This window comes from Prionailurus bengalensis, chromosome A3 (assembly GCF_016509475.1).
Source record: "Prionailurus bengalensis isolate Pbe53 chromosome A3, Fcat_Pben_1.1_paternal_pri, whole genome shotgun sequence".
In the NCBI taxonomy this organism is placed as follows: Eukaryota; Metazoa; Chordata; class Mammalia; order Carnivora; family Felidae; genus Prionailurus; species Prionailurus bengalensis.
In genome coordinates, this window is record NC_057354.1 from 73,218,381 (window position 1) to 73,240,082 (window position 21,702).

Sequence of the window (21,702 nt, forward strand, 5' to 3'; positions counted from 1 at the left end):
TAAGAGTGAAACTATATGGTATCTGTCTTTCTCTGTATGGCTTATTTCACTTAGCATCACATTCTCCAGTTCCATCCACGTTGCTACAAAAGGCCATATTTCGTTCTTTCTCATTGCCCTGTAGTACTCCATTGTGTATATAAACTACAATTTCTTTATCCATTCATCAGTTGATGGACATTTAGGCTCTTTCCACAATTTGGCTATTGTTGAGAGTGCTGCTATAAACATTGGGGTACAAGTGCCCCTATGCATCAGTACTCCTGTATCCCTTGGGTAAATTCCTAGCAGTGCTATTGCTGGGTCATAGGGTAGGTCTATTTTTAATTTTCTGAGGAACCTCCACACTGTTTTCCAGAGTGGCTACACCAGTTTGCATTCCCACCAACAGTGTAAGAGGGAAAAATATGGAACGCTTCACGAATTTGCATGTCATCCTTGCGCAGGGGCCATGCTAATCTTCTCTGTATCGTTCTAATTTTAGTATATGTGCTGCCGAAGCGAGCACTCATTGTATTTCTTATATGTCAACTATACCTCAGTAAGTCCCCTCTCCTCCTGCCTACTGGTTCTACCACTCTTTTGCATCCCTCCCAACCCACTCAAAGTCAAGAACGTGGGCAAGAATGGGCCAGCATTGTAGTCTGGGGTACAGAATGCTGTGCTAGATATGGGCATAGGGGTACAATGAAGACACCTGCAGGAGGTGATCTTGAGCTGATTAGGAGAGAGGGGTGTTACATCTGAATCTGGGAATGTCTGGAATGAAGGTATATGTGGTCATTCCAGGGGATGAGACTGGGGGAAAGCAGGGGCCTTGTGTGCTTATCGGAGAGTTTGACCAATGTTGAAAGCCCTGGAGCATCACTGATGGCTGGTAAGTAGGGGGAAAGACAAAATCAGCTCAAAGCCCTTGCCCATACCTGGGAAAATGAGGCAAGAATATCAGGTTCAGAGCTCAAGGAACCCATAGGAGATGCTACTCCCCAGTCCAAAAAATGTTCCTGCCAGAGAACCTTGTTATCCAAGAGGGGACTATCTTGCCAGGCTCTGCTCTGTCCAAGAAACTGCATACCACATTGGAATCCCACCTGTACAAATACTTAAAATTTTTCATTTCAAAAATCAAAGTGTTCTTTGTAGGAACTAAGAAAAATAGGGGTTTTTTTTAAAAGAAAAATGAGAAAAATTAAATTGCTTTTCATACCACCAGCCAGTGCTAACTTTTAACATTTTGGTGTATACTCTTCCAGCTAAAGGTATGTTTTCAAAAAAAAAAAAAAAAAAGAATCATAACATACTCATTTTGTTACCTGCTATTTCATCTGATAATTGTCCCATATTTTACATATATCTATAAAATATCATTGTTTTTATTTTAGGCTTGAAAGTCTACATATTTTTTTGTATGTGAGTGTGTGTGTATATATGTGTATGTGTGTGTCTGTGTATATATATGTGTGTGTGTGTTTGTGTGTGTGTGTGTATCATTATTTATTTAACCAAGCTCTTTTTGGGAATTTTGTTGTTGTTGTTAAAACATTTTTTAAATTCTGAGAACATGAGGATTTTATTTAAAAAGGAAAATAAAGAATCCGTAGTTTATTAAAATTTTATTCAAACATGTATTTTTTTTTTAACGTTACAGAGAAATAGCCTTGATCTACTGGATGTTAAAACCAAATGAAGGGGAGGGAGGTCCATTTCTAGAATTACACATGGGTACATACAGTGGTTCTTTGTTATCCAGTGATAATTATTTCATCTGTGCTGTTCGCAAAAAGCAGCCACTGATGTGAATTCTGTTGTTTCAAAGGAAGATTTCTTCCTTATCAGAAATAAGTTAAAAAGTAATAAATACCATAAATAAAGTTAAAAAGTATAAATAACAGTAATAGTTAACTTTTTTTAATGTTCCATGTATTATAAATATTTTATGTGCATTATTTCCTTTGATTCTCAAAACAGTTCTATGGAATATAGGTTCAATGATTATTTCTGTTTTACAGATAAATTAACTGAAGCACAGAGAGGCTAGTAGCTTACCCAAATAAGTGATTCATTTAGATTATGAAAACATACTCAGTGTCACGTCATTCGTGCGCACAGACATGCGAATTAAAATAATACTGCAATACTAATTTATAGACCTGGAGTGATCTTAACCATAACACTTGAGGAGGCTGATCAGGGGAGAGGGGAAACAGGCCCTCTTGTATAATAATCCTGGTGGGAAAGTGCCTTTCTGTAGGGCAATAGATTGCTCTTCTAGAAATTTATCCTAAGAAAATAATGGGCAAGGTTACAATGATATTACCACATTTATATAAAAAAAAAAAATACTGAACATAGTTGTCCCCTAAGTTGTGTCTTATAGGGACTTGGTTAAATAGATTATAGCATATCCATACTGTAGAAAATTGCTCAGCTATTGGAGATGATGATTTGGGCATGTGTTTACAGAAATAGGTGCTGAGGAAATAAATAGGGGTAAACATATAGTGTGGAACATGAGGATCCAACATCTGTGTCCACTTTGAGCTCTTGGTTGTGGGTATTTGGCTGTCCATGAGGAGCCAGCATACCTGGCTTCCTCTGTTTTCTGTAGTGCCGGAGAAACTAGTCCTCTTTTGACCCAGAGAATGCATGTCCTTTCAAGGAACCCCTGAAGTTTCTGTGGGGAACCCTCTAGGGTTTTCTGAAAATAAGTAGGAGAAGAAGGAAGAGGAATGATGAATATCTTTCATTTAACAGATGCAGAAGCAGAATTTTACAACTGGGAAGTCCAGCCATAGCAGAGCTATGAATTTGTTTGGTTTCTGCAGCCCGCGTGTAAGCCCACTTGAGTACCTTTCCTCTTCCCGTGAGACTCGCTCCACCCTATAAGTTTTCCTCTTTACCTCTTTATTGTTATGGCTGTTGGTGCTAGGACTTGACTTTTGTCCTACCGGAATTTACCTCTCCAGGGTTTCATCTTCCCTCAAGTCCTTGTGGATTCGGATGTTGTATTGAACAAGGATTCAGTGTGTTACTGTTCTTAGGGTGATTGAACTTTCACAACTGCCTTTTTCTTAAAAGTGTAACTATTTCGGGAATTGGCAGAAATCGTAACACCTCCCCACCCAACCCCATCACCTTTATGGCAGCTCACCATGAATCCTTCTCCAAGACATAGAACTGCCTTGATATCAAGAACTTTCTTATGTTACAGAAAGAACCTTCTGTGGTTCATTTTGAAAAATATCTGTAAATATTTTGAGAACTGAATTTTGGGAATGGCTACCCTCTGGCTGAACTCTGCTTACAAAATCCATAAATACAGGGTTTCAGTCTTTCACAGCAGGACAGGTGCAAGTGTGTGCCAGTGAGTTTACAGCCAGAGACCATTCTGCAAACATCCTGCCAAGAGAAGAGTTGAGAATAACAAGGGGAAAAAAAAAGAGTTTCTGGTTGGCTTTCTTGTTGAAGACATTCGTCAAGAGTCATGCTGCTGTCAACTTGCTTTTATGTATTTTTGCTTAAAGAGAAGGTGTTAGAGTCCCTATTGGAAAAACCCTTTGTGTTGTTTTATTAGGTTAGGTTAGGCCTGGAGATGGGACCTTAGGTCTGGAGGTAAACCCAAATCAAGGAGGCAGCAATAGAATTTTGCTTAAGAGCATAGATTGGTGCCTCCATTGGGGCTTTCTGTAGTGATGAAAGTATTCTCTGTTTGTGCTGTTCAATACTGTAGCCATGACCCACATGTGCATATGGCTAGGACTGAGGAGTTGAATTTTAAATTTTATTTAATTTTATTTAAATTTAAATAGCCACATGTGGCTTGTTGCAACCATACTGGATGGCATAGGATAGTAGACTCACAATCTGGACTACTTGGGTTCAAATCCCAACTCCACTAGCTTTGACCTTTGACCTGTGCCATAATTTTCTCATCCATAAAATACAAAAATAGTCCCTACCTCATAAAGGCTATTTGAGGCTTAGGTGGCACACAGAGCTATGTATGTGTTAAATGATGCAAATATACATACCTCTATAAAGTTAAAAATTAAAGCCCGATCCACATTGTATTTTCTTTCAAGAAGCTCCCAAGCATCAATGATCAGTGCAATTTTCTTAAAACCCTTTAAATACTATGGAGATGAGTGCTTACTTTTTGCCAAGTGCTATGCTGGGTTCTGGAGATAAACATTGTGGGACAAAAGAGACCTTGTTTTTATTCCTCATCCTAATGAAATAGGTAATGTTCTAGCAGAGTATTCTCATCTGATGGGTATGGAACTTTAGATCGGGATAGGACTATAGAAGTGTAGGTAGGGTGAGTAAATGTTTCCGTGTAGACTCAGAAACTTGCAGCGGCTGTGCCTGCTCCTGGCTGGCGAGTTGGGCTTTCAGCTCTCATCTTCTTACTGCTGACTCATGCTTCCCATTGCACCTGTGGGGCCAGGTGTGACTTGAGCCGCTCATTTCCTGCTTCATGAACCTGGATGTGAGGTTACTGTGTGTTCTCTTATGTAAAGGATTGATGTCTCAATTCTCAGATGATGATCCTTCTCCTATTTGGGATCTTATTTATAAGATAGTGGCAATATGATTTGGTAGTTTGGGGTTTGTTTTAATTTTTATCCTTAACGAAATAAAAGCCAAAACCCTTGTTGGTTGCTCCATTTTTTTTGGTTGGTTGTTTAACTTAACCGGTTCACGAGATTGAAAAGTCTCTGCTGGACCATGTCCTTGTCACTACATTGGTTTGTATAAACTTAAAAAAATAATAATATAAAGTCCCAACATTTATAAACTACTAAAAGTGAGAGGCTTTTGAACCATAATTGATTTGACAAGTGGACATATGAAGGCAGGTTGACTGTTGGTTTGCCTCTCGATTCGCTTTCAGCACTTGCTAAAAAGTGGAAGGAGGGGAAGAGAATGGACCGGTTTGCTTTACATACGAAAAGTATTAAAATGTCAGCCACTGACAGAAGAAAAATTGTTTAAAGTTAAGTCTCTAAATGATGTCCTAAAAACACAACATTTGTAATTATCTAATTAAACTAATAAAGGCTACAGGTAATAGAAGTAATATGGGGCATTTTCTGGCAGATAAACCTTCGGGAACATTCACATCTGCACATGATTATGAAGCCCTGTTGTTCCTTCACCTTCTCTTTTCCTTAGCCCACATTTCTCACTATGAACTAATAGTACATAACAATAAAACCCTGGACAGCAGCCAACACAGAGTTTGGCTAACTTTGAGAGTGTTTGTGAAAGTTGAAAAAGCAATGCAGCTGTTATACTGGGTACTTTCCAATGGAGAATATGTTTTCCAGATGAAAGAGCAAATAGTAATTTAAATGTAATCAGTATTTTTGGCATCTTGGTATTATAATTCTTTTCACTTTTTATGTTAATTGTTCATTTCTTAGAATTTGTTTTGTACTTTTCTGTGGTCTATAATAGACTAAAAATGAGGGAATGAACGAATGTTTTAGCCAGTTCTTTGTTTTAAAAGAAAACAAATGACAAGGAGTCTCATTTGTTAGCTAAAGACTTAAATAACCACAAAATTTTCGTTAAAGATACTTTATTGTGAGACTCATGTTTCAGGCAGCAAGAGGGAAGAACATCTAAATCCCAAATACAGTGTCCAAATTTTAGAACTGACTGGAAATTTCCTAGAACATTCAAGCAGGCTGCAACATCAGTGTTTATCAGGTGTTCTCAGGATGGGGCTGGCTGGAGATGCCCCTTTCTCTGACAGACTTGCCTAATGCTGTGATGAGCTCACCTTTTTCCTCTCCATCCACCACCCTAAGTGGGGAGGAGTGCAGATGATTTCCCTTGCGTTTGAGGCTTAGGAAGGCTTTTGTTTCCTTTAGGCGGGAAGGGCCTCTATTTGATCAGTAAATCTCAGCCCTTAGTTTTAAAGGTCCCGATGCCCACCCACATCTGAGCCTAATTAAGTCACAGAATTACCGCGAGGGATTGTGATGTGTGGCTGGAAACTGCTGTTCCAGTCTGGACCTCTCTCTTTACAGATGGGGAAACTGAGGCCCTGAACCTTGAGGTGACTTGTCCTAAGGCCCCTTCTGGGACTGACATAAACATGGGATAATTGGCTTCCGGAAGGGATGTCACAGTCTCTGATTCTGGATCTCTGGTGATCTCCTGGGCGTCTGGCCCCTATGGAGAGCCCGGCCAAGCTGCTACAGAGGGTAGGACCCCATTAAGGAGGATGAAGCATTGATCAGCCTGTCCCTTTCATCCAAGTAGAAACTGCCCTCTATTTCCCCACTGGAGCTACCACATTCCTCAGTGAGAGGCATGATAAACTGCCTCAGGTTCTCTGTTTTGTTTTGTTTTGTTCTGTTTTTTCCAGAAACAAATAGGTTTGCAATTAGCTAAAATGAGATGGCAGCTTCCAGACCAGTTGCTGTTTATCACGAAAGAGTCTTTGGTATAGCTGGTCATGTTTGCATATCTTAGAAGCCTCTTTCTCTATTACTATTCTCTAGGGAATAGTAGAGATTATTTAGGCAGTGTTCTGGATAACTGACAATTTCTAATGCTACCTGTATCCATTAAGGGTAGTTTAAAGCAATTAAGTGCTAACCTGGCTGGACAGTAAGGTACAGGTCTGCAGCATCAAAGAGAGGGATTGGACCCCTGGACTCTGAATTGGTCCGTGACTTTTTGTGTTGGAGGCTTTGTCTAAAATGCTCTCTTTACCTGCCTACTTCTGCTCGCCACTTGGTCAGGTCTGTGCACAGTGGAGGGTGGTAACCTGGCTTGCCCCCTGGCCCAACACAGAGCACATGTGGCGCAGCCTACTTGGGAGATGAAGCTTCTGAGGAGAGGAGAGTACAACGGAGGGGCTGGGGAGTTGTGAGACAAGAGGAAGCTGAGATATGGAGTGACTTTTGTGCATAGAGACTTTTGAGAAAAATTTGATCACATTTTTGGTTAAGTGTTTACAGCTCCCTGAAAATTTGTGTTGCAGGTGATCATTAGCATATTTTGGAATGTTTGATTGAAAACCACTTGCATTTTAAAGCAAGACTGGATTAAAGGGCTTTGGTTCATTTCCAGACCTGCTGTTGATTCTTGTAACATGACAGCATCCATTTCCAAATGTAAAACTTGGAGAAATGAAGAAAATAAAAATGCATTTTTCTTTCAGGACATGAATCAGAAAATTCATTCATCTCTTATCTAAAAGACACTCACCGGCCTCTGAAATACCCCCCTCCTTTCCATGAGAGACAGTAGCTGTGATGGGGAAGCTGGTGGTTTTCTGCTTTTTAGCCCTGAAGGCCTCACCTCTGCTATCATCTGGAAGCTGATGGTGAAGGTTTGTTATTCTTGTCAGGAGCAGGTTCCAGAGACCTAAGGAATGTAGACAGTAATGGACAGCTGGCATCAATTTAGCACTGTGGGATGGTCAGGCTGATAGAATGGTCTAGCTGTACCTGCTCGCCCCTCCTCCTCCATGAGGAGTTGGTTTACATCAGAGAGGGCTGCTCCTGACATTGCTATTTCTGGCAACAGAGGCATGGTAGAGATGCAAGATCCCTCCTGCTATTTAGAGGAAATGAAATAAATATTCACTTCAGAGAATACCTTTTGGGGCTGGGACGTGTATGCATGCAGGCTCCCAGCCTGCTTTTTCTGCAGAGTTCTGTACATAAAGATTAATGGACTTAGTCTGAAGTCAGACAGAGATGTGTTAATGAAAAATCTATCTCATTGCAAAACCAAAGGTAAACTCTGGCTTTGCTGTGTGTGTGTGTGTGTGTGTGTGTGTGTGTGTGTTTTCTTCTTGGAATGTACACTGAAAGCAAGGGGGAGGGTCTCCTCCTTCATTTGTAAAGCCTGTGGAGCTGGCTAGCAGGAACTTTCTGGAACTTCTTGAGGGAGGTTCCTAGAGTGTGTGGGAGTGGTGAGCAGTCTCATTGAAGAGGACCAATGCTGATTGGCTTTGTCCTCATTAGGAATGAAGAGAGACCTCTGCACAGACTCCTGAGTTAGTACATCAGCCAGCTCATCTCAAGGAGAATGCACTTGATGTCACTGCCGTGTTCCCTCTGTGGTCATGAGGCAAGAGGAACACTGATACTCCCTGGCTGTGTAGCTGGCATATTTCCTGGCACAGTAGTCACTCTAGATTTTACACGGAGAGGGGTTTTAACAGTGGGGTATGTTTTAGTCTTCTGGTCAGCGATTGCTAAGTTAAAAAAATCTTCTTGCCCTGTAGAGCATACTTTACTGAGCTGATTAATAAAAAAAAAAAAAAAAAAAGGCATTTTTGGATCCTGGTCAACAAGTCCCACCTGCCCCCAAGACTGGAGTCTCCATTTTGATGTCTTATACTCCATTTCTTTGCATGCTCCATTTGAAGATAGAAGGATCTCATGGGAACTTGGCCAGTTTTTAGTAGACTGTGTAAACCATTGGCTGCCTTCCATAATGTGAGGGGTCTCTGCCCACCTGCTTAGTGCCTTTGCAGTCAGAGCAAACTAAGCAGATCAATACCCTCCCTGTTGTCTTCCAGTGAGGCAAGATGTGTTTTAAACAAATCTCTGACACTGGCTGCCTACTCCTTCCCCCTGGAGGGTCTGAGGGATTTAGCAGAATTTAAAAGTATCCAAGGCTTACAGGCAAGAAATCTCCGTAAGTATGGCAATGACCATTCTTGTAAGTCACCATTTTGATCCTTGCTCTCACAAACAGGTGTCTCATTCCTAGTCTTTGAACATATCAACCCTTTTTGAGCAAAATGGCAGTATCAAAAACACATGTACATCATCAGAAAGCAAAACCAGCCAACTTCTGGCAGAAAAGCTGCTAAATGACTAATTCTTCATCATCCCATAGCTGAGTATGATTACAGTGAAGTTTTCCCACACTTTCTTAATGCTTCCAAATGTATTCACTTTTTTCAGAAATGTTATGGTGCAGTCGTGATCTGCCTCTAGAAAACGGGTGAGAAAAGGACACATCTAGGAACTGCATTTAAAACAGCCATAGCAAAACCAGTTCTCTAGCTGATTTGGTACCTTGGTTATTTGATCTGGTTTGTCACTCTCGTTATGTCAGGACTTAGCTGGAAATGACCAATTCTGGATACTGGATATGTGTCCATTGACTTTTAAGTACAGTAGGTGGGACTGATGAATTTAAAATCTGATCGGGGGGATCACAGAGTAATTTTCTTAAGGAATCTATTTGAAATGCAGCACCCTTCTCCCAAAACTGAAGAAGTAAAGAGAGGTTTTCATTTAAGCAGTGTAAACAGAGGGTTTATGAATCACAAGCTGTTTTATATTCTGACATTCTGACTTTATTAAATAAAAACTTTTATACATACATTTAAGTATCAGGAATGTCTCTACATTTTGCAAAGAACCGTCCCAGACTCAATAATATGCTTTGGGTCACAGAGATGTTATGCCAGCATAGGCAGTATTTTCTAATTAAATAAAGGTTTTTTTTAATGAACATAGGTTTTACTTGGTACATTATGGTATTAATAAAAGTATAAAGTTGCCTAATAAAATAATTGTTTTGATAAATATTTTCAGTGGTGCACTTTAATGTTTTCATCAAAATGACTAAACCTGGGTGGCTTAGTCAATTGAGCATCCAACTCTTGATTTCAGCCCAGGTCATGAACCCAGGGTCATGGGATCTAGCCCCTCATCAGGCTCTGCATTGACTATGGAGCCTGCTTGGTATTCTCTGTTGCTCGCTCTCTCTCTCTCTCTCTCTCTTCCCCACTGCCTCTCTTCCCTTCTCACACTCTCTCTTAAAAAAAAAAAAAAAAGTAAAAACCAGTTTCAAAACTGTTTGCCAATTTTTTTTTCTACTGGGGTTGTGCAACTCAATGAAAATATTTATAAATGTTTGCAGAAGAATACTTTTGTTTTAAAGACAATGCAAATACTTTCCTTATATGGAAACACAAAGAATGGCTATAATTAAGGTAACAGAGATCATGTTAAAAATAGGAATGGCAAAGTCATTCTCTTGAAATATCCTTTAAGGCCCATCCAAGAGAGAGTATCGTGCATACCTTGGGAACTAAGTTCTGAGTACTGTACTATTACTACAGTGTACTGGTTGTAAGAATGGTAAATACTTTGTGGTTAACCAAATCCTAGGGGCCTGCTGGTTGGAAGGGATCTTAGCATTCATGTAGCCCAGCTTCCCACACAGTACTTGGTTTCCTCTGTAGCTTCCCTGTCATATGGTACTTCCCCCACCCTGTGTGAACTGCTGGTGATAAGGTGAGCTCCCTGCTCTCTGGCCAACCCTCTGCATTTTTTGGAGAGCTCTAGTTGTTAGAAAGTGCCTTCTAACCCTGAGTCACTATGAATTTGTTGCTCCCTGTCTGCCAAGGAGTTTGTGCCAGTGCCCACATGAGAGCTCCTGAAGCTCTTCTTAAGGGTAGATGCCGACTGTCCCTCTAAGACTTGTTCCCCTGTGAGGTCCTGGCTCCTGGGCCTGGACTTCCAGGTGTCTTCCAACCTGGCTACCCGCTTCTCAGCACTCTAGAGTTGGTCAGTGCTCTGGGGTGATGACTTCATTTCTAACAACCAAGCCACCCATGTTTGTACTGTCTTTTGCTGGCACTTCATGTTGAGCTTACCACATTTTCTAAAAATCTTTTTTTTTAAGTTTAATTATTTATTTGAGAGAGAGAGAGAGCGCGTGTGCCTGAGTGCACAAGTGGGGGAGGGCAGAGAGAAGGAGAGACAGAATCTGAATCACAAAAGAATCCACACCATCAATGCAGAGCCTGATGTGGGGCTGGAACTCATGAACTGTGAGATTATGACCTGAGCCGAAACCAAGAGTCGGACCCTCAACCGACTGCACCACCCAGGTGCCCCTGAGCTTACCACATTTTCTTTGGAATGCTTTCAGTTTTCACCTCTTCCAACTTTGGGTACTTAAAATGGAGTACCGATTGTGTTTTTGAACAGTTTTGAGTCTCTTCTTTGTCTGATGTCCTTCACTGTGCTAAATATACTTTCTGAGGTTTCTAGGTATACTTTCTGTCTGGGCCCTGGGTTATGGACCTGACCCACCACACTTTTCATCTTTGACTTGGCACCCTTTGACTATGGCTCTTCAGCCGACAGTGCAGTTTTTACTGAGGAAATTAACCTCTGTAATTTGAAGTTGAAGTTGTCATTTGAAGTTTTTCTTCTTGGTCAGTCAGGGAAGTTAAAAGTTTTAATGTAAATATAGTAAAATTATGCAGATAATTCTTGATCACTTAGGAGTTTATTCAGATTTTGTTTGAGTTTTGCTTTCATTTGAAAAAATTTACCATTCAATACACTGGACATTTTTTTTTTCTTTGATACAGCAGATTTCATAGGGAAAGTGCTTATAATACTCGTGGAAGGTGAAAATTTTTTTTAAGTTTATTTATTAAATGTTTATTATCTGCTATGTGCTAGGTATTATATCTACGCATACATTGATAAAAAAGAGAGATGCCCTACTCATGGAGAGTATAGTATAGAAGGTGAGATAGTTATTTAACAAATAATTACACATATAATTCTTAAATGCTATAGGTATGTGCCATGAGGAAAAGATACCAACAAGAGCATATAATAGGAGGCCATGGGTTGGGACTGGGAGCTTCAGAAGAGCTTCCTAGAGAAAGTAATGTTTAGGCTGACCTGGTTCTGTTGTCCCAGTCTTTAAAATCACGAGTTACTGAGAGATAGTAGCTCTGTTGCTAATGAGATTAGTAAACTTCCCTTAATTACAGGAATCTTTTCGAATCGGCATTAGCGTTTGATGGCAGGAAAGACAGCGTCAGAGTTCACTCAGACATCCCTAAATATCCAGTCACCCCCTGATTTTCTGCCCCCTGATTTTCTCTCTGCACAGGATCATAGAATGCTAACAGGATTTATTGCCTCCAGTTCTCTAATTTACCCTACCATCCTGTTCATTCTTCACTCTGTTGCTGAGTTTGGCAGAAGAAGTAACTAACTTATTTGAAAGCATTTGGAAGCAGGAAAAACAAAGTGCATGTTATGTTGTAGGTATTTTGGGAAGTAGAAAACTGGTTTATTAATAACATATTTCAAAGAGATAAAAGTCTAGGCTTGATTTTGTTCAGGCGAGGAGTTCAAAAATGCAGTTTCCAAAATCATATCAATAGGGAGCTTTTAAAGGGAATGCTCTGGATGCTCTAGTTCTTGTTCTTTTAAGCCTATTTTCTGCTGTTGGGGGGAACAAGGAAAGTTGCTGGTTTCCTTTGCTCTTGAACCTGATTAAGGACTTCACCAGCTGAGACCTTATTTTCATTTTGAAGTGATTTGAGCAATAGCAAATTTGAATTGCAGGCCCATGCCCCTGTAGCTTTGGGTAGGCCATGCTTTAATCTTGGCCTTTGTGAGAAGTTTGGTGTGGGGTGCTGAGCTGACTCAGTCGGTCAGGTTAGGGTCTGGCCCTGTGGTAGATGTACTTGTGTTTGGTCTCCTATGATGAAATGCATGCTCTTAGTTATATATCAGAGAGTTTCTCTGTCATTCTGAACTTGAGGAAACAGTTCAAACACTGTGACTCCTTTTTCTCATATATCAACGTTTAAATATCCTAGAAATCCAAAATGGATCTCCACATTTACTTTAACTGACCTTTGTTACCAAAGTTGATACTGAGCTCCTTTGGAATCAAGCTTTTGAAAGTAACGTGCAGAATTCTAATGGAGTTCAGCCTGTATTAATTGTTAAACGTTGTTATTTTTTTTTAAGTTTTTCAAATTGATCAGTTCTAAACAAATTTTAGTAATAGAGGTTTGATCATATTAAAACGGCAATTATTTGAATGTTATTTTCTGAAATTAATGTCAATTCTCCTTTTCAAGTATCATAGCCCAACCTTTACTCATTTTGTTCATATGAAAGGTTACAGATTTCTAAGTAGCTTTGGGAAACATTCACCAGGCATACATAGGGAAAGGCTTGTTGCCAAAGTATTAACCTGAGCAACGAAAATTGTTTGAACTTCTCTCTGAGAAAACTTAACTAGAGATATTTAAACCTTTGGAAATTTGGGTATTAGACAAGCCTAGGGTTTTGGTCATTTTGCAAAGGGAAATGATTCTTAAAACATTACGTATTAAGATACATGTATTTATTTATCCCAGATGAGATTGTGAAATTAGTGATTGCTCCATTCCTATTCAAATATGATCTGTCTTATTTTGTAACATTTGAAAGCAAACTTCTCGTAAAAACTGATCCTTTTCTAAATGAAACTGAGTGAAGAGAAGGTTCCCACGTATGTAACAATGAGAATTTTATTGGGGTCCAAGATACATTTGATTTAGGCAGAAAAAAGCATTGTGTTTCAGAATTGCTCTGGAGTTAACACTGCTCCTGGCACCTGCCATTTTAATTCATAATTGTTTTTGAGCACCTGCTGTGGCTTAAGTCTGATGCTGGTGTTGGCGGTATAAAAATAAGCAGAACAGAGAGGATCCTGGCCCTCGTGGAGCTTAGGGTATGTGTGCCTCATTCATCATTTCCCATAGTGTTGTTTTTCATTGCCATTTTATATATTTCCTTCATTTGATCACTATTCCAGGAAATAGAGGTACTCATTTTCGCTTGATAGATTTGCAGAGGATTTTGGCAATGGGCTACTCTAGAAGGAAAACTCTGCTTTCCAAATAGAAAGCACATTATTGCTCCTCTATTGTTCCGGTTAGGCGCACATGATACTGACTTAGGAAATTTCTCAAATAAGGCAGTGAAATGCCAAACTTACTGAAATTCAGGATCAGCACTTTGGCAGCAGTGCCATTAGGCCTATATTCTAATGTAATTTAAAACTGTCTGGGAATAAGGGTAAGACCAAAATAGTTACTTCTAATGGCTCAGAAATCCCACACTGGCTATCATATCAGATCGTGGTGTTAGGTCTGTATTGAGTTAATGATTTCAGTTTTAATTGCTTCTCTCTGTAAGGAGACAAAAAGAAGTTTGGTCTTTAGCTGCCGATAAAGATAGCCATATGTTTAGTAGAAATTATTGTATTATTTTTTTTGTTTGTTTGATTCAAGTTAAGTGATTTTGAGGCATATTAGGTAGACATGGCAAAAGCTTTCTTTCTAAATAAAAAATCTTTTGTTTTCAAAATAAAAAATCTTAGTCTAGATCTGTTTTCAAAATAAAGCTAGTCTAAAAAACCTTCAGGGCTTGCAGATTTATATTTAGAATTGGGTGATATCATAGGTAGGCAGAGAAAATAAATTAGGTACTTTGTTTAAAAATTTCATTTACAAATAGTAAAAGAGGATAAATTTCTATTCAGTGTATTAAGAATTTTTCTTTCATTTAAAATGGTCAAATAATAATTCTGTTTATAATTCCACTGGTTTTTGTGCAGCTTACCCTAAAAAATAGAGGAAGGTCACAGCAATGCCTTGTTTCCCCCCCTACATTATACTCCTCCTTGTTGTAGAAATCTGTTGTTGGTCATTGTGTAATATAAATTGTTAAGCCATAGTGATGGACTTTTTAAATAGATTGCTTTAAGATAAAATGAATTATGGTCAATGTATTGCTTGCTAGTGAAATGTTTTAAAATAATTAATTTCCTTTACAATAAGGAAAGGAAATTTCCTCCTCCAAATAGTAGAGCCTGGCTTCACGTGCCCATGTTAGAAAATAAAATTTGAGGGGCGCCTGGGTGGCGCAGTCGGTTAAACGTCCAACTTCAGCCAGGTCACGATCTCGCAGTCCGTGAGTTCGAGCCCCGTGTCAGGCTCTGGGCTGATGGCTCGGAGCCTGGAGCCTGTTTCCGATTCTGTGTCTCCCTCTCTCTCTGCCCCTCCCCCGTTCATGCTCTGTCTCTCTCTGTCCCAAAAATAAATAAACCTTGAAAAAAATAAAATAAAATAAAATAAAATTTGTTCCTAGGACTTTGTTCATAAAACTAAGTATCAGCCTTTTTGGGGCATCTTTTACTTGTGTAGGAAAGAGGTTATTTCTAAATATTGGGAATGAAGTCCCTTTGAGCTGCGATAAAAAAAATACCACAGATAAACAGCAGACATTTATTTCTCATGGTTGTGGAGCCTGGAAGGTCCAAGATCAGGGTGCTGGCAGATTTGGTGTCTGATGAGGACCCGCTTCCTAGTTCATAGATGGCTATCACATTTCTGTAACCTCTCCTGGAAGAATGAGTGAGGTTATACTCTGTGTCTGTTCTATAAGGACACTAATCACCTCCCTCAAACCCCACCTCCCAGTACCACCATATTGGGCATTACAATTTAACGTGAATTGTTGGGGGGACACATTCAGTCTATAGCAGAAGGTTTGTGATAGGTGCTTTTTACTCTTAGAATGTTGTAGGGAGAAGGTGGCTTAACCATCATCATTTCTCTAAAGCACATACATTAGTGTTTGGGAAGAGTAGCCCACTGTGAATTTTTACATCAGAAACATGATGAATAGGACCTTTGGTATATGAAATTCTAATCCTTTCTACAAAAAAAAAAATTGTTCTTCGTCTTCCTGTCTTCTGTGGCTGCCTTCAGGTCTTCATTTACTTAAAAGTGATTCATGTTTTCTCTTAGCTTGGATGGTGCTTTTTAACCTTTTTTTCATTATTCCTTTTCTCTACCAGGAGTCTTTTAGACATTTTTCCCCCAATCTTCCATCCATGAAATTTTAATACTACAAATACTCCATATCTCTGTACTTAACATTGGAAAGAGTATTTTCCCCCCATTCCCAAAATGAATTTTCACTCTTTGGGAGGAATATCACCTCCATTGAGAATGCACAATTTTGGAGGCCCATTTAGGTCACTTGCTGCCTTAAGTAGTTAATTAGACTTTGAAGAGGGCTAATCTATTTCCTAATTTATTTAAGAACCTTGAGTCCATTAGATATTTTTTGATATAGACCACTATTAAAGGTTTGTGCTTCAAAATGTAGGCTAAGTCATTCATTTAAAACATGGGCTAGGGAGTCCTATATACTGGGTTCAGATCCCCTTGGCTTCTTCTTTTCCTTGCTCTGCTACCTGGAGTAAAGCCTTAGTTTATTCATAGGGCTCATAGGGGTGCCTGGCTGGCTCAATCAGTAGAGTGTGCAACTCTTGATCTTGGGGTTATGAGTTCAAGCCCCATGTTGGGTGTAGAGATTACTTTAAAAAAAATAAATAAATAATAAAGTAGGACTAATAATGATATCTTCCTCAAAGGTTTCCTGGGAAGGACTGAATGAAAAAGTTAAGTAAAGCACTATGCTCACATAAAGTAAGCCAGCATGAAAATTAAGCTATTTTAAGTATTATTAGCATTTTCTTTGGTTGTTAAACTCGTCAGCTCTCTGCATTTTAAAAATTAGATTGAGTTATGGCTCAGGATTCAGAGGTGACAAAGATACTATGGATGTTGGGCTCACAGCTGTGACATGGTCCAGTTGTTTAACTCTTTGGGCCCCAGGTCCCCCATTTCTTTAATTAAGATAGAAAACAAGTTGGTTGAAATGTCATATATGGCTGTAATCCTAATAAACATAAATGGATTATATTTGTCCACAAAGTGACAGAAACTCTTGGATTAGATTTTAAAAATAAGAGGCATAACTAAAACCTAAAACAAAATGACTATAGAAGGTAAGAGTGGAATGGAAAAAATATACCAGGTAAATATTACTATCAAAGAAGTAGAGTTAATGTGTGACTAGGGAGAAAATGGACTATTTCCATGTTATTAGCCCACCAAGAAGACAAAATAGATATGATTTGTATTTGTATGTATCCAGGGAATTACAAGGAAAATCTGATAAATCCACAGTCACAGTGGGAGATTTTAACCTATTCTGTCACTGATAAATAAAACAGACAGAAGTTAGTATAAAGTATTTGAAGACCACCTTTGTTAATGATGGGTAGTTATTAAACATGTATCTGAGCATACCTCCCTCTCAAAATGGCCTGATTCTATGAATTGTTTGTTTGTATAACTGAATCATGCTTTTTGTATAGTTGGTGTATGCCTGTAAAGCAGCAAGTAAACTGGTGATTTTATTTATTTTTATTTTTTTAATTTTATATTTTATTTTTAAAAATTTACATCCAAATTAGCATATAGTGCAACAATGATTTCAGGAGTAGATTCCTTAGTGCCCCTTACCCATTTAGCCCATCCCCCCTCCCACAACTCCTCCAGTAACCCTCAGTTTGTTCTCCATGTTTATGAGTCTCTTCTGTTTTGTCCTTCTCCCTGTTTTTATATTATTTTTATTTCCCTTCCCTTATGTTTGTCTGTTTTGTCTCTTAGGGTCCCCATATGAGTGAAGTCATATGATTTTTGTCTTTCTCTGACTAATTTCACTTAGCATAATACCCTCCAGTTCCATCCACATATTTGCAAATGGCAAGATTTCATTCTTTTTGATTGCTGAGTAATACTCCATTGTGTGTGTGTGTGTGTGTGTGTGTGTACACACACACACAATGGAGTATGTATGTGTGTATATATATATACACATACATATATATATATACACATACATATATATATACACATATATATATACACATATATATATACACACATATATACACACACACACACACACATATATATATATATATATATATATATATGTGTTGATAGTGCTGCTATAAACATGGGGGTGCATGTGTCTCTTCAAAACAGCACACCTGTATCCTGTGGATAAATGCCTAATAGTGCAATTGCTGGGTCTTAGGGTAGTTCTATTTTTAGTTTTTTGAGGAACCTCCATACTGTTTTCCAGAGTGGCTGCACCAGCTTGCATTCCCAAAACTGGTCATTTTAAAAGTGAATGATACTGGGGTGGCTGGCTGGCTCAGTTGGTAGAGCATGACTCTGGATCTCAAGGTTATGAGTTCAAGCCCAATGTTGGGCATAGAGCTTATTTAAAAAAAAAAAAAGGAAGTGAATGATACTTCTATAAAGGACTGGAACTGGGTATGTGACTTTGTTAGCTATCACACTAGAACTTATCATTTATGTCTTGGTTTTGTGAGCAGAGAACTCTGAATACTTAAGATGATGTCTTGGGACTTATTGTGAAACTAACTCCATGAACCTGAATAACAATAGGTTAGCTGGGTTTATCCTTCACTTTGGTTCTAGATGTGGTTTCTTGCAGATATGCCTTTTTGTTGGCTGTTTTATTCATGCTGCAGAATGACTCAATGGGCACATTGCAAACAGGGTGTGACTGCCTTACTTTCTGTGGATATTTTATAGTTGAGAGGATGGAGGCAGAACTCTCCTGGGTCTCTTCCTGGAAATTGTCAGACACACAGTTTTGTCTCTTCAAAGTACCTGAGGAGAATTGTTTTTAAAGATAGCATACCAGAAATCCATTGTATGCTTTGTCAACTCTTTTAGGAGTAAGTGGGAGGGTTTTTAGTGTTTGCAGAACATTTGAGTCTATGGATTCTGCCAAAATAATTGTTAGCATATGGTTTTCATCTTCAAAAAGAATTGGCAACTGTTAGTTACCTTTTTTTCATTTTCATTTAATTTATTAGAGCATTTAATATAAAATTGGGCATTAAAGGGGCACCTGGGTTGTTCATTCCCCTGATCATTCAACTCTTGATTTCGGCTCAGGTCATGATCCCAGGGTCGTGGGATCAAGCCCCACATTGAAGCTCAGCATGGAGCCTACTTAAGATTCTCTTTCCTCTCCCTCTGCCCTTCTCTCTCTCTCTCTCTCTCTCTCAAATAAAATTTTAAAAATTGAGTATTAAGGAGGGGTGTGTGTGTGTGTGTGTGTATGTGTGTGTTACCAGTGAAAATCCCATTTATTCTCTACTTGTTACTTTGTAAAATCTGAATAGTTCAGACAAAAAATAAATTCTTTTAGTGGATAAAAACTAAATTAAAAAGGGAAACATAAATTTCAAAATGTACATGGGGACGTACCTTATTAAATCTGTTCATGTTTATTAACAGCCTAGTCTAAAATTGTGACCTCCTTAAAAGCAGAATGCCTAGAAGATCTGTATAGCTCAGAATAGTATGTATTTTGGCCTTTGTGACTGATGAGATGGTACCAGCATGGCAGCTTGAATTGACATTGCCTCTGTCAAGAAGGTAACATCTGCCTCACCTTCCAGACCTCCATCTACCGGTCTCCCACCCACCTAGCCAGCCACAAATAAATAATTAGCAAGCACTTAATGTTTCCACGCACTCCACTAAGAGTTGAGAAGATACAAGGACAGTAAGATGGGAACGTGACCTTGAGAGCCTATGGCCTATTAACAGTAAGTAACTAGAAGTTTTGTAATTTTGAAACAGTCTTATAATGGTATGGTAAGTGATACGTCAGTGGTGTATAAGTTGTCTGGGAGCTCCCTCCCAGGCTTGTGCAGGCTTATCTAAGGTGGTCTTAATTCAGACCAGGAGCTAATGGTGGTAACTGATAAGAGATAGCTTCCTGGATGAAGTGATACCTAAGCTAGGATTTGTGGGAAGAGGAGAAAGCTGTTTCCAGGTAGCCTGTTGGTAAGTCAAGAGCTTGACTTTTTTTTTCAGGAGCTACAAGAGCTTAGAAGAGTAATATTGAAACCAGGCTGGAGAGCTGGTCAGAGCTCCCTCATGAAGAGTCACATTTCTCTTCAAAGGTTTCTGGGCATATTTGAAGGGGTGGACATTGGTGGGTTTAGTCACAGGAATGAAATGATTGGACTTACATTTGAGAAAGTTCCCTCTGTTGGCAATGTAGGGGAAAGGGTTAGGGGTTAAAATTGGAGGTGAGTTGCTGGAAAAAGAAGAAACTGTTGCTTAAGCTAACTCTTGGGATTTTCAGGGGGTACCAGCAGCCTTGGGGGCTGAAGATGGGAGGAGAGGGGGAGATGGGGACTGCAGGGTGAGGTAACTGGAAAAAAGGAAGGTGGCATTTAGTGAGGGAGTGATGGAAGGGAAACAGGGTCTGCAGGGAGGAACTAGGGGTTTAGTTTTAGACACTGACCTGGTGATCTTTAGCACTTAGCTGTCCAGGGAGCAGCAGTCAACATAGGGAAGGAGCCAAAGCTTGGGGAGTGGGTAACATCACCAAGGGAGATTTTGTACAGTAACAGAAGAGGGCAGTGGAAGGAAACTTGGAGATAACCATAAGAAACAAAAACCTGTACATTTATCTAATACCTGTGTCACATGGAAAACAGATTTGGCATCTCGGAAAATTAACAGATATGGTATTTTCCTTCTGGGCTTTGAGAGATACTGACTTACAGAAGTTTAATCAATAAAGAGGTGAACTAATGGAATACTACTAAAACTTGGAATGGTAATGTTCTGGATTTTTTCTTGATGGTTGTGACCTTATAGTGGTACATGTAAGAGCTGTAGGAACCTCTTTGCCTTCTAGATCTAGATCTAGATCTAGATCTAAACTGGTCTGCCAATTTAAAGAAATAAAATTATTGTCTTCTTATTGAAGCAGAAAATGATGAGCTTTTGGAATTTTTTTTGTATCTTTTGGAAAATTCCAGTTCATAGGATGTAGGGTTACAGAAGAGTAACGTTGTTGAGAAGTCTTGGCATTTTCTTATATATTCCTTGTTCGTTCTCTCTCTCTCTCTCTCTCTCTCTCTCTCTCTCTCTCTCTCTCTCTCTCTCGGCTGGGAAAGTGGGTATGTACTTTTACCCATCTTCCCAAACCTAGCCACAAAAACATGGGTATTACTTACTGCACCCAGTATATTATTGATTTTTATTCATTTGGGGATTATTTAATGAGCTCCTGCTGTGGTGATCAAGTGAGAATCCAGGCCCTTACTTGAGCCCATAGAGACAGGGAGGAACCTTCTCTGGGAGGGGAGAGTGTCTTGTTTCATGCCAACCTTATATAGCCATCTCAGGCTTTCCAAATGGTGGACCCACTAGGCAGAGTTCCAAGATGGCCAGCTCTCCTTTCTTCTCTCCTCCTAATCTCCCCACAGCCATTTAAGAAATACAGATTACTTCACTGGCTGTGGGGTCACATGGCTGATAGCACCTTAGGAAAATCTAGCTCTTTATAGATAACCTACTAGAGACACCTCCAATGGCACTTGTTGAAATAGGCTGGGGGATAATAATGTTTATAGTGTGCTGAGCTTTCTGGAATCCACATGTCATGGGCATACTCATCCACATCTTTCCTTGACTCTGACTTTCCCTTTATCCTCAGGTTACTCTGTTGTTGTTTTTGAAAACCTAGAAACACCCTTTCACTGTGGCCCTTTGGGGTTTGGGATGTTTCATTTTAACATTGCCCTGGTATGGCGGGGGGCGCGGGGAGCTTCCATCTTCCATCATTATGAAAAATCAGCTGTTTGATAAAGATATTATCTTAGGACAGATGGAAAATGTTAAAGAAGAAAGTGACCCCGATGTCCAAGTTCTTAGACACTCAAGTGAACCAATTGAAAAAAAAAAGAATTAAGTGATAGCATCAATATTTCTTTTGTACACAAACTAGTAGGAGCTTTTGCTTCCCACGTTGCTCTTTGTCTTAAGGGAAAATTACGTTATTAAAGAACACCATTAAAGAAGAATTTTTAGGACAAGACGTACTTATGTGCTTTGAATGACTTATTTAAAGCTTAGAGGAGGATTAACGCTTGTTGAGAAATTTCTGGAAAGCAGTCGCTGAATTTGGG

The 21,702-nt window shown here is 39.2% G+C and overlaps 1 protein-coding gene and 1 non-coding gene across 3 annotated transcripts in view; one reads left to right on the forward strand and one right to left on the reverse strand.

Moving 5' to 3' along the window:
- Positions 1 to 21,702, forward strand: part of SPTBN1 (spectrin beta, non-erythrocytic 1) — a 199,962-nt gene that overhangs the window by 30,875 nt on the left and 147,385 nt on the right. The window lies entirely within an intron of this gene.
- LOC122467468 lies at positions 402 to 508 on the reverse strand. The gene has a single exon (XR_006292977.1). It is a non-coding gene; the product is annotated as a U6 spliceosomal RNA (small nuclear RNA).